This window comes from Lathyrus oleraceus, chromosome 5 (genome assembly GCF_024323335.1).
Source record: "Lathyrus oleraceus cultivar Zhongwan6 chromosome 5, CAAS_Psat_ZW6_1.0, whole genome shotgun sequence".
Classification (NCBI taxonomy): Eukaryota; Viridiplantae; Streptophyta; class Magnoliopsida; order Fabales; family Fabaceae; genus Lathyrus; species Lathyrus oleraceus.
In genome coordinates this window covers 390303837-390315482 of record NC_066583.1, presented here as the reverse complement: position 1 = coordinate 390315482, position 11646 = coordinate 390303837, and the positions used below count along the sequence as shown (strand labels likewise).

Here is an 11646-nt window from a genome sequence, read left to right as displayed (position 1 = left end):
CTTAGCTTAGGGTCTGCAATAATATGATTAACCAAACTATATTAATAAACTGAATTGCATTGCACCTTAATCAAATAATTCAAATTCATAACCAGTTTTTTTTTATACATTTCTTTAATTATATAAATAGTTTTTTTATCAAAAGAAGAAGAATTATTGAGAATGAAAAAAAATGAAAATTAAAAAATATTTGTAATTATGAAAAATAAAAATAAAATTATAAAAAAATATATAGTTTTTTTAGAAAAAAAATATTTTGTATTCTAAAAAAAAAATTGAATTTTTTTTTGTATTCATTAAAAAAAATATAATTTAGAATTCCTCAGACATGTATGATACAGGCCGTGTGATTTGAAAGGTCTTGGCCTGTAATATAAAAGCTAAACTTAACCTGCGTGGCAGATCCTCACTTACTATTGAAGCCAGAATCATCAAGAGATCTTCCTCTTTCCTAGTTTTTTACACAGGAACCAGCCACTGGCTGTGTTTGATTCTCTCTTCTTTCAAACTTCCTATATACCTTTCAAACCTTACATAGATTCTAGACTCTTTTCTTTACATTAAATTTTCTTTACATAAAATGTACAAATTATCTTTACAATGTAAGTTAGTAACTAATTCATCCATTAAGTTCCTAATTAAAGAGCAGAAAATTGAAAATGGATGACAATTAACTTCAATTCACGTCAAGAAAGAATTTCTAATGGAAAGTAACAAGCATTACCACTGCATTAACAGAGTTACCCTAGAAAAGGAAAGGCATTATGCAGAGAAACTCATCACTTCAGATACAGTTAGTTTTTCTCAACCCTCACAAAATACTCATAAAAGAGGTGTTTGGTAAAGTAGAAGTTGGGTCTTATTGTCTGAATTGAAACAGAGTACTTAAATTAACATAACACTGAAGTTTTTATTTATGAAAAGAAAATTCATTAAAACAAGGCACAGGAAGCGCAATAGTACATTTCTCTTAACAAATGAGAGAGAACTCACATATTACAAAAGAAATAAAACCAAGCAAATCCAGATATTTCAGTAAGACTAGGAAAACCAGAATAAAACCAAGCAAATCCAGATATTTCAGTAAGACTAGGAAAACCAGAAAAAATCAATCCTAGTCATATGCCTTTTGAAATTTTTATCCCACCAAACTAGCAAGACAACTCATCCTTACATGAAATGAAAAGCAAAATTCTTCTCACTATAATATCTGCTCCAAGCTTTACAAGCCTAACAATACTCCCTAATAATCATTGACATCACTCTCCTTCACAACAACCATTATCTTTGGGAATCCAAGCCTTCATTAAAACCAGTTAACCCAGAACACACACCACATGAGACTCAACTATGAACTAAAGCACAAGGTTACGAGCAGCATACTCATCCTGCAATTATAATATCAGAAACAACAAATTTAATGATCAAATTTCAAAGCAAGACCTCATTCAATTGTATAAAAATGACTAATATTCCCCAAAAGCAGCTCAGCTCTAAACCATCCAATCCCCCCATATATTCCCTTATATACTTAGAGAGATTAATTTGGCAATAGAGTTGCAGATCCTATGCAGGTCTTCAAGTAGCATAATCATCCCATATCCAGCAACAACCCCACTTCTGCAATCGGTAAACAACCCAGCTCTGCACCTAATACTTTCAGTCGCTGCATCATTTATACTGCAAAGATGTCCACTAGTAATCAGCACATACAACCTCCATGCCAACAAACTTTTAGTATTAAATAACTCCTTTAATCTTTATAAGTCAAGGCATACCAAAGCACGCAATGGGATTGGCCTCCCACTTGGAGAAGGAGTATCAGAATCCTTTTGTTCTAAAGATCAGCCAGACCCAGTTCCAAGAAAGCCTCTTGACGTCTTCCACTACGTTTTACATGCTTACAACTCAAAAAATTATTCTTGAACACCCTTATATTCACCGCTTACCATATTGTCCAAACACACCATACATTATTACATTCATACCACGAATCTTGAACACCCTTATATTTACCGTTTTAAATAAATGTTTTCAAATATAATAAAAAAATAATTTTAAATTAATTATTTTTTATAAATTTCAAAAATTGATTTTAAAAGAGAGCACATTACAAAATTGGTTTATAATTGTAATTTTATTATAAGCTAGTTTATAGACACAAACCAGTTATAAACTAGTTTTAAACTGAATTGAAACCATTTTAGCAGTTAACTGTATTTTTATTGAAATAGTTATTATAAACTGAACTGAACTATAAATGTGGTTTGGTTCAGTGCAATTCATGAACCATGAACACCCCTAGCTTGTCCTTCCTTGATTGATAGGAAGCTAATAACTCCACGAGATCCTCCTGCTGTACCGACCAACCCTCAGTGGTGGTATAAGCCAGAGCTTCATTGTGTATATCATTTCGGTACTCTCGGACATGACGTGGAGAACTGTTACCCATTAAAGACCAAGGTGCAAGACCTTGTGAGAAGTGGGATATTGTTTTTTGAGGACGTAGGTCCGAACGTGAAGAAGAACCCATTGCCCGAGCATGGGAAAACAGTTGTTAATATGGTCCAGGGATGCCCTGGCAAGTACAAAGTCCTGTATGTGAATGACATATGGCAATCTTTGGTCGAGATGCACAAGCTGTTGTGTGAACACAGTCATTACGAGCATGACCATGATAGGCGCCAGGTGTGCACTATCAATGAGAGAGGATGCCGTCAAGTAAGAAAGGACATCCAAGAGATGATCGATCAGGGAATGATTGAGATACTTCAGAATCGTAATGAGGATGAAGTTGATGTAATTACTCTTGTGTTTAAAATTCCTGAGCCTTTTGTTGTCAAGTATGATGGCAGCAAGAAGGAAGTATCATCAGCTCTTGTGATAAAGCCAGTGGGCCCCGTCCCGTATGTGTCGGACAAAGTTGTTCCCTACCGATATTACGTAGTTATGATGGAGGACAGGAAGAAGGTGTTGTTGCCCTCAACTTCCGTGATGAGCATTTCAAACGTCAATGGTGTGACCCGTAGTGGTCGTGTTTTCTCGGCTCCGTCGAAATCCCATGAAGATGTTGTGAAGAGAACTGTTGTTAATCCTGCCGGTCCCGTGGAGACTTCTTCTTCAAATAATCCTGTTCCTGTTGTTGACCATGTTGCTGTCAAGAACAATAACACTCCTATCCTGGTTGGCCAGTCTAACATTTTGAAAGAGGATGGTGATGAGATGCTGAGGCTCATCAAAAGGAGTGAATACACTGTTGTTGATCAGCTGCTACAAACTCCATCAAAGATATTTATCTTATCTTTGTTGATGAATTCTGAGCCACACCGTGAAGCGTTGTAGAGGGTGTTGGACGTGGCATACATGGACCACGATGTCACAATAGAGCAGTTTGATAGCATTGTTGCAAATATAACCGCTTGCAACAATTTGAGCTTCTGTGATGCTGATCTTCCCGAGGAGGGAAAAGACCACAATTTGGCTTTACACGTATCAATAAAATGTAAGGATGATGCCTTGTACAATGTGTTGGTGGACACAGGATCATCGCTTAATGTGTTGCCAAAATCCACTCTTGCTAAACTTTCGTATCAGGGGCCTCCCATGAGGCAGAGTGGAGTGGTTGTGAAAGCTTTTGATGGATCACGCAAGACTATGATCGGCGAATTAGAACTCCCGATCAAGATTGGACCTAGTGATTTCCAGATCACTTTCCAGGTCATGGATATTGATCCGTCTTACAATTCTTTGCTTGGCAGACCATGGATTCACGAGGCAGGCGCCGTGACATCCACCCTACACCAAAAATTGAAATTCGTAAAGAATAAAAAGTTGGTGGTGATAGGGGGAGAGAAGGCTCTCTTGGTCAGTTATCTATCTTCTTTCTCCTATATTGACGTTGAGGATGAGGTTGGGACTCAGTTCCAAGCCTTATCTATTTCTGAGCCTTCAAGAAAAGGACTTTCTTCATTTGTCTCCTATAATGATGCAAAGTTGACCATTGAGCATGGTGCAACTACTGGTTTGGGGCAAATGATCAAGTTGGAAGATAACAAGTCATGTGCTGGCATAGGGTATTCTTTTAGTGCATCCAATGAGCATGGACTATTCCAGAGTGGAGGTTTTATCCACACCGTTGAAGATCAGGAAGTTGCTGCCATTGTTGAAGATGATGAAGAGGAAGACCTTGGCAACTTTGTCATACCCGGAGGAATCTGCAATAATTGGGTCGCTATTGATGTTCCAACAGTTATCCATAAGTCAACATAATGTGTTCATTTTACTTAAAACCCTTCTCCCATGCCAAAAGGAGAAGCGAAGACATTGTTGGCACAATTTGATTATTACAATGATATTCATTCAATAATCATATGTTAAATGTTTGTTTTTCCAAAGTTATTTTTCCTTTTTTGCTTTTTGCATGAAATTGGTGATCACTATAAAACCCTAAAAAAGAGAATAAAATCAATCTTTTCATCTGCATAATGATTTGCTTTGTTTGAATTCTAAAATCTCTTTTATACTCAAAATCATTATGCAGGTTAATCAAACCCATTGAACATAATGATCCAACACCATCTCCCAACTTTGAGTTCCCTGTATTTGAGGCGGAAGAAGATGATGTTGAAGAGATTCCTGATGAGATCACTCGTCTGCTTGAGCATGAGGAGAAGATCATTCAGCCGCATCTCGAGAATCAGGAAACAATCAACTTGGGGTCTGAAGATTGCATTCGTGAAGTAAAGATTGGGGCACTCCTTGAAGAGTCTGTTAAGAAGGGGTTGATTGAGTTGCTACGAGAATATGTCGACGTCTTTGCCTGGTCGTATGAAGACATGCCTGGTCTAGATACTGATATCGTGCAACATTTCTTGCCATTAAAGCTTGAGTGTATGCCTGTGAAGCAAAAGCTCAGAAGAACTCATCCTGATATGGTAGTGAAGATTAAAGAAGAAGTTCAGAAGCAAATTGATGCGGGGTTTCTGGTGACTTCTACATATCCTCAATGGATGGCCAATATTGTGCATGTGCCTAAGAAGGATGGAAAAGTCCGAATGTGTGTGGATTACCATGACTTGAATAAAGCTAGACTAAAAGATGATTTTCCTCTGCCACACATTGATGTGTTGGTAGACAATACGGCTAAATTCAATATCTTTTCATTTATGGACGGATTTTTCGGTTATAATCAGATTAAGATGGCACCCGAGGATATGGAGAAGACAACATTCATCACACCTTAGGGAACATTTTGTTATCGAGTGATGCCCTTTGGTTTGAAGAACGCTGGAGCCACGTATCAATGTGTTATGACTACCTTGTTTCATGATATGATGCACAAGGAGATTGAGGTATATGTTGATGATATGATTGCAAAGTCAAAAACGGAAGTTGAACATGTAGAACACTTGTTGAAGCTTTTCCAGCGTTTGAGGAAGTATAAACTCCGCCTGAATCCGAACAAGTGTACATTTGGAGTCCAGCAAGTTATTGGGCTTTATTGTCAGTGAGAGAGGTCTTGAAGTCGATCCTGCCAAGGTCAAAGCAATACAAGAGATGCCTGCGCCCAAAACTGAGAAGCAAGTCTGAGGTTTTCTTGGCCGCTTGAATTACATTTCGAGATTTATATCCCACATGACGGCCACATGTGCGCTTATATTCAAGCTCCTGCGAAAAGATCAGCGTCATGATTGGACCGAGGATTGCCAGAAAGCTTTTGACAGTATCAAAGAATATTTGTCTGAGCGTCCGATTCTGTCTCCGCCTGTTGAAGGGAGACCATTGATTATGTACCTGACCGTGCTTGATGATTCCATGGGATGTGTATTGGGTCAACAAGATGAATCAGGAAAGAAAGAGTATGGCATATACTACTTGAGTAACAAATATGAATCAGGAAAGAAAGAACATTACGTTGACTTATGGATAACTGTTGGAACATCAACAGCGACCCAATTATTGCAGATTCCTCCGGGTATGACAAAGTTGCCAAGGTCTTCCTCTTCATCATCTTCAACAATGGCAGCAACTTCCTGATCTTCAACGGTATGGATAAAACCTCCACTCTGGAACAACCCACGCTCATTAGAAGCACCAGAAGAATACCCTATGCTAGCACGGGACTTGTTATCTTCCAACTTGATCATTTTCCCCAAACCAGTAGTTGCACCATGCTCAATGGCAAACTTTGCATCATTATAGGAGACAAATGGAGAAAGTCCTTTCCTTGAAGGCTCAGCAATAGATAAGGCTAGGAACGGAGTCCCAACCTCATCCTCAGCGTCAATATAGGAGAAGGAAGATAGATGATTGACCAAGAGAGCCTTCTCTCCCCCTATCACCACCAACTTTTTATTCTTTACGAATTTCAATTTTTGGTGTAGGGTGGATGTCACGGCGCCTGCCTCGTGAATTCATGGTCTGCCAAGCAAACAGATGTAAGACGGATGAATATCCATGACCTGGAAAGTGATCTGGAAATCACTAGGTCCAATCTTTATCGGGAGTTCTAATTCGCCGATCACAGTCTTGCGCGATCCATCAAAAGGTTTTACAACCACTACACTCTGCCTCATGGGAGGCCCCTGATACGAAAGTTTAGCAAGAGTGGATTTTGGCAACACATTAAGCGATGATCCTGTGTCCACCAACACATTTGACAAGGCACCATCCTTACAGTTCATTGATATGTGTAAATCCAAATTGTGGTCTTTTCCCTCCTCGGGAAGATCAGCATCACAGAAGCTCAAATTGTTGCAAGCAGTTATATTTGTAACAATGCTATCAAACTGCTCTATTGTGACATCGTGGTCCACGTATGCCACGTCCAACACCCTCTTCAACGCTTCGCGGTGTGGCTCAGAATTCATCAACAAAGATAAGACGGATATCTTTGATGGAGTTTGTAGCAGCTGATCAACAACATTGTATTCACTCATTTTGATGAGCCTTAGCATCTCATCACCATCCTCTTTCAAAATGCCAGACTGGCCAACCAGGATATGAGTGTTATTGTTCTTGACAACAATAGGGTCAACAACAGGAACAAGATTATTTGAAGAAGAAGTCCCCACGGGACCGACAAGATTAACAACAGTTCTTTTCACAACATCTTCATGGGATTTCGGCGGAACCGAGAAAACACGACCACTACGGGTCACACCACTGACGTCTGAAATGCTCACCACGGAAGTTGAGGGCAACAACACCTCCTTCCCGTCCTCCAGCATAATTGTGTTATATCGGTAGGGAACAGATTTTCCCGACACATACGGGACGGGGCCCGCTGGCTTTATCACAAGAGCTGGTGATACCTTCTTCTTGCTGCCATCATACTTGACAACAAAAGGCTCATGAATTTTAAACACATGAGTAATTACATCAACTTCATCCTCATTACGATTCTGAAGTATCTCAATCATTCCTTGATCGATTATCTCTTTGATGTCCTTTCTTACTTGACGACATCCTCTCTCATTGATAGTGCACACCTGGCACCTATCGTGGTCATGCTCGTAATGACTGTGTTCACACAACAGCTTGTGCATCTCGACCAAAGATTGCCTTATGTCATTCACATACAAGACTTTGTAATTGCCAGGGCATCCCTGGACCATATTAACAGCTGCTTTCCCATGCTCGGGCAATGGGTTCTTCTTCACGTTCGGACCTACGTCCTCAAAAAACAATGTCCCACTTCTCACAAGGTCTTGCACCTTGGTCTTCAATGGGTAACAGTTCTCCACATCATGTCCGGGAGCACCGGAATGATATACACAATGAAGCTCTAGCTTATACCACTACTGAGGGTTGGTCGGTACAGCAGGAGGATCTCGTGGAGTTATCAGCTTCCTATCAATCAAGGAAGGATAAAGCTCAACATATGCATTGGAATCGGGTCAAAAGTTACCCTCTTCCTCTCGTAGTTGTTGGTGCTGGTGTTATTATTGTTACGAGGCTGGTAGGCCTACTGTTGTTGACGATGTTGTTGTTGTTGTTGATGAACTTCTCTAAAAGCAGGTGCTATATGAGCCACCTGGTGTTGGTTGACGGCTAGACGCACATCCTTCCTCCTTACAGAGGGCCTTCTTTTAATATGAGAGGACACAACATGATCCTCTCCCTCTTTCTTCCTTGCAAAGCCTCCATACATCTTTGCTGAGGAACCATCATCTCTGGATAAGCGTCCTTCACGGACCCCCTCCTCCAATCTCATCCCCATATTCACCATTTCGGTGAAGTCTGAGGGAGCACTGGCAATCATTCTTTCGTAATAGAAATAGCTCAAAGTCTTCAAGAAGATCTTTGTCATCTCCTTCTCTTCCAGGGGTGGAACTATCTGAGCTGCCAACTCTCTCCATCTCTGGGCGTACTCCTTGAAGGTCTCTTTGTCCTTCTGGGACATTGCCCTCAATTGGTCCCTGTCCGGAGCCATATCCACATTATATTTATACTACTTAACAAAGGCCTCGCCTAAGTTGTTGAAAGAGCGGATGCTTGCACTCTCCAGCCCCATATACCACCGGAGCGCAACACCTGTCAGGCTATCCTGAAAGTAGTGGATCAGAAGTTGGTCGTTATCGGTCTGTGTTGACATCTTGCGAGCATACATCACAAGATGGCTGAGCGGGCATGTATTTCCCTTATATTTCTCAAAGTCAGGTACTTCGAAATTAATAGGGATCTTCACGTTGGGCACCAGGCACAACTCAGCAGCACTTTTCCCAAAGAGGTCTTTACCCCTCAAAGTCTTCATTTCCTTGCGCAGCTCAAGGAATTGATCTTTCATTTCGTTCATATTCTCATATACGTTCGGGCCCTCAGATGGCTCGGAATGATAGATGGTGTCTTCAACGCGTGGGAGAGTGTGCACAACGGGAGGTGGCACAGACAGGACCGAGCTAGATGCCGGCAAAGAAGCGAGAGTAGGAGCAAAACCCTCTGTCATGAAATTAGCAGGCATTCCCCAAGGGAATTTGGCTGGCATAGATGGAGCGAAGTGGGTTGTTGCAACAGGCACCGTTGAAGTCGCTATCTCGGATATGACAGTCCTCGTGGGAGGAGTTGCAGGAGTTGGCGATGCTTGGCTCTGTGCGGCCAGAACTGACTCCACTCCATCATGGCAGTCAGCCTAACAATCTCTTCTTTCAGTTCCCTGTTCTCTTGCTCTAGGTGCTCCATTATCTTTGGATGATTCACTCTAGTATTATACCGGTGCGTCAGCTTGTCTTCAAAATAAATGAAGAACAAAGAGTTAGACCACTGATCAAGAGCTCAGAACAAAACCTGCTTATGCATATGATGCATGCAATGTTTGTGCATATGGTTTGTTTTTAATCAGAGGAACTTTTAGAGATTTATTTGCAAATATTTGAAAATGTTCAACTTTTAAGACATATATGGAATACTCATAGTAATAATATTTGGAAACTTTTTACACCAATGAAGTAGTACAGTTTTGGTAACCAAATACAATACAAGAGAAAAGGAGAATGAACATCCTATGGAGCCCTAGAAACAATCGTCCAAAGCCTTCGAGATCGGAAGATAAGTTGCACGAAGCATCTTCACCTCTCTCTCATAAGTTGCTTCCATATCGGCCTTCTCCTTAGCAAGCTGATCATACTTCCTCTTCCAAAACCTAGATGAGTGAGGAAGAAGAGAAGTAACCACATCATCAGGCTCATCAATAACCTGCTGAAGGAGTTCCTCTCGCTCACGAACCCATGCACGCGACCGATCTTCATCTCTCAACTCCTTTACTCCTTGGTTAGGGAGGGTTGAAGGTCCAACCATAACCATAGGGGTAGGTCTCGGATAATCGTAGGGCATGCGGTACTCAAGAGCTCTCTTCCTCACCCAAGAGGTGTAGGGTTCCAAAGCAATGAATTCTTCGGACCAAGCTCCTTCCTCCCTTTCCTATGAACTTTGCGCCAGGCGGGGACCATCTTATCCTTCGAGTTCTAGGGATCTTTACCCTCTTGAAAGAACAATCCTTCCAACAATATGTTGTTAGGTTTATCCTTTAAGGGGAACCCAAGATGACGGCGAGCCAAAACACGGTTGTAGTTAATTCCACCACATGTACCAAGAAGAGGCACATTGGAGAACTCACCACAAGAATCAATAATCTGAACGCCATCATAAACACGGTTACACCAAGAGATATCATCATTAGTGAGAGACATAAGTCTCGTAGACCACCGTAGACATCCCTTGTTCTCCTTGAAGGCGAGCGTTTGAGGCAAGTGCGAAATAAACCACTTGTACAACAGAGGCAGACATCACACAATGGAACCACCACCCTTTGCATTCCTCATATGCAAAGAGAAGTAAGTGTCACCCAGCAGAGTCGGAACGGGATTAAGAGAAGAGAAAATCCTAATAGCATTCACATCCATGAAATTGTCGATGTTGGGAAATAACACTAGTCCATAGATGAGTAGTACAAATGTGGCTTCAAAAGCGTCCTCACTCATGGCCTTCCCAAACAAAGTAGCTTTGGCAATGAGAAAATCAGATGGGAGACCTTGAATTCCACCTTTGGTAGTCATATTAGCAACAATGTCAGATACATCCACATGAAGCATATCAGCAATCTCTTGAGAAGATGGAATCTTCTCTAAGCCACTGAACGGCAACTGATCAAGAATAGGTATACCCACATGATAAGCATACTCCTCAAGTGTAGGCAAAAGCTGGAAATCCGGAAAAGTGAAGCACCGATACAAAGGATCGTAGAATTGCACCAACACACTCATCAGACCTTCATCCACCTTGGTAGAAAGAATAGACAGGAGCTTCTCATGGCGAGCTTTGAACTCCAAGGGCTCTAATACATAAGATGTCAAACTCCTTAACTCTTTCAAGTCGGGTTGTCTGAAACTGTACTTCTTCGTACTCCTTCTTTGCTTATCCATGTCTGAAAATTTGAAAATAGACCTCTTAAGTTCCTTGAAAACTTTATTGTTGATGATATGGATGCATATGAATGAATGAATGCATGAATGCATGATGCATGGATGCAACAATCACACTCAAGGATCAAGCAAGTCACACCACACAAAGGTCACGGGATGGCTCACGTCATTGTCAATATCAATCATCCATTTTGGTGGATTATGGTTTACACCTTATCAACACCCAAGTTCCATTGATATTGGAATATACGAGAACGGATCAACCGTGAATCAAGGGTTTGTTGTAAGTCACGAGCATGGAGTCTCGGTTAAGAACCACCCAAAGGGAGTGTACTATGGTTAAACCTGACAATCATGTTCTAAAAAGGTCCCCATAGTCATTATCTCATCTTTCGAATATTATCGGATAGAACGACTACTCGTATTCCAAAAATATTCTCAAGAGATACTCTTATGAGTGTAGTATCGCATAACAATCGTATCAAATCTTACACTTGAACGACCTTCGCACTACATCCTAAAATATGCCAAGATGGGCTAGGTATCTAAGGTCCTTGGCTTCTAAGGTTTATATTGGAAAGAGTAATGCCTAACCACGACTACTCGTGTGGCATTATTGATCCCAACAAGACCTCCACCAAGTGAATGGGCTTGCAAGTCAACTTGCTAAGGAATAACTCCACACAAGTCAACAAGACTATGCCATTCTCCTATCATAAATGCACTC

The 11646-nt window shown here is 40.9% G+C and overlaps 1 long non-coding RNA gene across 1 annotated transcript; it reads right to left on the bottom strand.

The window, feature by feature from the left end:
* Positions 1-890: 890 nt before the first annotated feature.
* LOC127085018 (uncharacterized) lies at positions 891-1949 on the bottom strand. Its single transcript, XR_007788886.1, has 2 exons — positions 1779-1949; positions 891-1680 (listed from the first exon to the last, which is right to left on the bottom strand). It is a non-coding gene; the product is annotated as an uncharacterized LOC127085018 (long non-coding RNA).
* Between the last annotated feature and the right edge of the window lie 9697 nt (positions 1950-11646).